This window comes from Poecilia reticulata, chromosome 7 (assembly GCF_904066995.2).
Source record: "Poecilia reticulata chromosome 7, P_reticulata-male-v2, whole genome shotgun sequence".
In the NCBI taxonomy this organism is placed as follows: domain Eukaryota; kingdom Metazoa; phylum Chordata; class Actinopteri; order Cyprinodontiformes; family Poeciliidae; genus Poecilia; species Poecilia reticulata.
In genome coordinates, this window is record NC_088836.1 from 18,041,612 (window position 1) to 18,047,394 (window position 5,783).

Consider the following 5,783-nt stretch of genomic DNA (forward strand, 5'->3'; position numbering starts at 1 on the left):
CATTATTGTCCTGCAAAACATTTGAAATGTGTTAGGTTGGGCAGCTAGCAGTTATGTTATGGCTAATGATGGCTGGGACTTTTAATAGCAACCAGTGGTATTTGCTGCATTTGTGTTGACCTGAGTCAAACTCTTCATCTCCAATGTAAAAAACAAAACAAAAACAATATTTAGTTCATGAGAATGAGATGATGAGGTGTTGAAACTTTTTTTCTATTTTTTGAGCAGGTAATGGAAGAATCTCCATTTTTTTGTTTTTGTTTCATGTTCTATTATTATTTTTATTTCCTTTATTTAACCAGGTAAACCCCATTGAGATCCAGATCTCGTTTTCAAGAGGGACCTGGGCAGAAGTCTGCAGTACACAGCAACCTAATTGCCTTGGTCCCAGAGGAGCTGATCACACAGTCCACATTCCTTTAGGCAGTGGTGGGTACTGTACTTAAGTAAGTTTTTCGTGTATCTGTACTTTACTTAAGTAGATTTAATAATGGATACTTTCTACTTTTACTCCACTACATTTTACAGTAAGTATTACAGTAAGTATCTGTACTTTCTACTTCACTACATTTCTACAAAACTGTCGCGTTGCTCGTTACATCCAAGTTGCATTGCTCTTTTTTTCCCTTAAAATGTGAAGTTGAAGGACTTAAGGTGGCGCCGTAAAATCCAAGCAATAACGTGACTTACTTGTCTGTTGTCACCAGGGGTGAAAGTAAGGGGGTACGGCAGGGTACTACGTACCCCTAAAAGATTTAGCGGGGGTACGCAGTACCTGTAAGAGAGGGGAGCGGCTGTCTACTGTAAAACATCAATGGGTTCACTGTGCAGCCGTGAGTGCGCCCACTAATCAGCTGTGACTGATTAGTTTTTCAAGAACAATCTAAAACACGACTTAATCAGTTAATAAATAGCTTTTTTCTAATTTCATATTGTTTCTGAACTGTTCGTGCTTTAATAGAGCAGCGGTGTAACATGACGATCGCGGAAGGTTTTGAGTTGATCTTGGCACTAGGTGACAAACTGAACGCCGCCAGGATGATGAGACCAGCATGTCCTCCTCTGACTCGCTTAAAACTTTCGTAGCTTTATGAAAGTACAACAAAAAAAAAATCAACAAAATGTGTTCAAATTAATGACCCAACAAACAATCTCAGTAATTATTGTTTCAATAAGGTGTTGCGCGATTCTGTGCGTTTTGGTTCCATGATCAAAATAACGAGCAGAACAGGAGTTTAAAATTAACTAATCAACCACCTCTGTGTTCATGAGAGGTTTATTAATGATCGCAAAATAAATATCAAGCCTGCAAACCTAATATCGTAACGGACTGAATGTTATGTCTTTAACATAATCTCGGGTCGGCTTGTGGAGCGCAGGAGGTTGCCATGGCAACAGGTGTGCTTTAATGACAGAGACGGAGAATAAAAAGGTGCGAGTGGTTTAGAGTTGATCACCTGTTCGGGTTGTTTATCTTATTTTACCTTTGTCTTGGTGCATCACAGTCGCTGTAGTTTTCGAACGTTCAATAATCGACAAACTTGGACTAATTACCTCGTTCTTTGTGAGTATAAGTCATTTACAACAAACATCAAACACGGTAAATATGTTTCATTAGGTATTTAACAAACAAATGGCTTCTACCGCGATGATTATGTGAAATTAAATTGTCTAATATAAAAAAGATGTTTGGTGCTGTCGTGCTCAGAGTCTGAGAGGCTTGTCCTTTATCAAACAACTTTGATTTTTTCCTCTTATTTAGTGGAAATATTGATGTTGAGACTTTCTCCAAAATGATAACCTTTTTCAACCTTTATAGCTCCACTGTTGAAAATGAGAAGCTAACATTCACAAATGACAGTGAAATAAAATCCAGTCCAACATCTGGTTTGAGGTGATTCCTCTGGAACCTGTTGGAGGAAAAATATCCCAACTTCAGAAGATGAGCTTTACCTAACAGAGCTCTGTGGTTCCTCCTATCAGTATGAGATTCAGGGTGAGGAGTCGCCATGTTAGGAAGAGAAGTGGAAGCTGCAGGATCTTCAGAACAAACAGGTCATGATGCTGGGCTACTGATTATCCCTCTGTCTGGACACAGGAACAATATAACCAGTTTAAAAGCTAAAATGAATGGTTATATGCCAGACATGGAAAACTGGGATGCATTCCATGCCATGATGTTGCAGCCAGTGGGCTGAGGGAAATACAGCTTTATTTTGTAGCAATTCAAGAGCTACCCAGCTTTTATTGCTTCGCAAAAAAATTAATTAGCACAGAAACTCCAAAGCACACAAAGAAGTTATATATAGCTATATATAATTTTATTTATTTATTTATTTATTTGTCATAGTACCCCCAAGAATTTAAAACTTTCACCCCTGGTTGTAACCCATCACCTCCACCTTTACTCGCACGCAGAGTTCCAGACATGCGCAGTGGTTTTCTCTGAGCGGGAGAAGATGTCTAATTGTCAGTAATATAATAACGCTGCATAAATCATAAGATATGGCAACATGTAAAATCAGCAGTGCTTCGCTTTCACAGACGGTGGGGACTTCGTCCAACTTTTAGCGTCACTTGGAAGGAAAGCTTAAAGAAAGGTAAGCTATGTGGACATGATGTTAGCAAAGCTAGCTGTACAGAGAGACATATGTTGCATCTGCGATGAAAAAAAGTTGTCACTCATGCGCTGAATTATTGTGTGGAGGTGTTGACTGAGGTGTCGCATATATGGGACAACGCTGTGACCAAAGTGCAATATAGTAATATGACATTCAGGAACGATTCTTCTGGACGGATCTTTACTAAGGTTGATAGGACTGAAGCCTCACTTTTGATAGCAATTTTGTGGAAGCAATTTTGATAGGTACACTTATTTTTATTGTGTCATGTAGCTCGGGGTGCTGGTCTTGGTCTTGATTTGGTCTCGGGTTCGGTAGTCTAGACTACAACTCTGCTACGTGGCTCCTTGGTTCCATGTCCTCCACTGCCCACCCTGTCAGTTGGATTTCTTTCAAAATAAATGCCACTAGTGGCAAAAAAAGTGCAGTTCATGTTATGTTAGGACAGGAGACAAGATGTTTCCATCCTTGAAATTATTATGCATAGAATCACATATCTAAATCTAAACTATGTTACAGAGTAAACAATAAAACATGCTTTGTCTGTGGCATTGTTAATTAAAATGGCACATTTCGGATGTATTAAAATTAAATACGATTGGAACACTTAATGACATTAGCGATTAGGTAATGCATTCAGCAGGTACTTTTACTTTTACTAAAGTATTCTTAAAAGCCAGTACTTTTTTACTTTTACTTAAGTAAAATGTTAATATGGTACTTTTACTTGAGTACATTTTTGTCTGTGTATTTGTACTTTTACTTAAGTAAATTTTTTGAGTACGTTCTCCACCACTGCCTTTAGGTACTGTGAAATAGCTGTTTAATTTTTTGCTGAACTGGAATCCTAAATCCGTTACCAAACCTACCATCTACAGTTTAAATGTCCATTTTGACCACTTGACTTGAAAAGCCTTTGTGAGACTTTTCAAGAAGATGAGTCATTTCACTAAGGACTTTAATTCAAAAGTTGTAGGCCATACTCACACAAAGACTATTTTCTTACCGTCTTAGATTTATTATTCTCTAAGGTAGTGACTATGTGAAACAAGTTCTGCAATATAAAGTGTTCTTTTTTTGTGGTGAGTCTTCATTGGCTTTAAAGCTATTGTGTTGGTAGGTGGAGCCACACAGATCACGTTAATGGCTGCCAATAAAAAGCACCAAGAGCATTTATTTGGAAACTCGGAAAACAATAACAAAGACCCAAGCAACCGCACCTATTACATATCAATACTCTGCCACATTCCTGTCATTTAGCACGTTGTTCATTGGCTTCAATGTTAGGCCTGTCGTAAAAAAATCAATTCGTACACCGTTTGTGATGAAAATTAATTAATTGCAAACAAGCTCAAGATTTTCCATTTGCATGATTTATTGCTTTTCCCCGTTTACTGAAAACATTGTGACAAATGTCTTCAGTCTCGTGATTTGGTCTCAGCTAGACCGTTTTTGAAGGACAATTTTCATCACAGAGACTTCATAACTAATTTTATTTGATATTTCTGTCATTTTATTTTGGATTTTTGAAATGTCTTCCAGTTCCAGTGTTAAATATTCATTTTCAGAATGAATTTAAAGTCTATTTAAAGTCTATTGATCTTTGATAATGTCCATTTTCATTATTGTGCCATTGCCATTATATTACTCAAAAATAGTCTCAAAGCGACAATATTATAACCTATCACAATAACTTATAGGATAATTTATTGTACAGCAAAATTTATAATCCTGACATGCCTATTCAATGTATGCCTGAATATCCAAATTTAAATAAAAATCCCTTGGTTTATGTGACATTAGCACTGAACATTTGTACGGACAAGATTAACACACCTCTTACCCACTGACAATTTGTATTGCATGTACTTTCTGCAACCAGAACAGAACATAAAAGTTAAAAAAATATTTCAATACCTGATTATTCTTACCTTCAAGACCAAGACTTTGAATTTCTTCAAACTTAAGGAATAGTAACACTAACAAAAGTGCTGGATAATCAAATAAAAGGACAAGCTGGGAGAAAACAAAAATGAAGGCAGCAAATCTTTAAGTGAGACAGGTTAAAACGATGCATGTAAAGAGAATAAACTTCTTCAGGCAAGGTGTAATTTAACTCACTGCTTAGATAGCCTGACATTATAGCACCACCTAGAAGAAAAAATAAGTACTGCACTTTCCAGGGAAGACAATTTGGAAAAGTTGCTTATAATAAAAGGTACTTTACATTATTCTAAATGTGGATTGTGTTGTTAATTGCTGCACATTTTAATCATAATCATAGTCCTAAAATATAATCTTGTATTAATTGCAATACCACCATTTGTGGTCATAATTGTAGCAGATTAAAATAAGAACAGTGGATTCCATCCTTTACATATGTGCTAAATGCTTCCAGGGAAAGACATTTTCCCCCATGGCTAAATCATTTTTAGACATGTTCAAGTCTCAGGACGTTTTCTTTTTTTAAATAAAATTCCTTGCTTCATCTAAAGAAGAACAAAATAAAAACACCTACTGTGCATTAATGTCACTCAGTTTACTCTGATACCCAACAATAAAGTCCCGTGGAACAAACTGCCTTCAGAAATCATCAAATTAGTTAGCAGTCGATAAATATGAAACTTAAAAGAGTAAATTCAGCAGTAATGTGAAGTCCTCAGAAGTTTCCTTTAGCACGTCAATGGGGGAGGAGGGTCAGGTAAGTACTTGGAGCCAAGAAGAAGAGGAAGAAGGTGCTCCACTCAGACGAAAGGAAGCTTAAACCTTGTGAACTTAATGTGGAAGAAAACTATCATCACCATGAGCATACCGTGTAGAGGGTAAAACATCTCGGTAACAGCGTCATGCTGTGGGGATCCTTTTCTTCCACAGGCAAATTGTCCAAGCTAAACAGAAAAACTCTGGACAAACAAGATGTTAGAAACTGCAAAAGACAAACCCCAAAACCTTGCAGCTGTAATTGCAATTGGAAAACAATTCTACTGCTATCAATTGAACAACTACACCAAACTTAATATTGATGTTTCAAATACAACATCTATAAAATTCATATAACTTCCAAACAAGGGTTTGGAAACATTTGCATAGAAGTGGATACCAAGCAGGTATCCAAATATCCCTTTTCTTGCCAAGTTCAAAACAATGCAATAAATGAAGAGC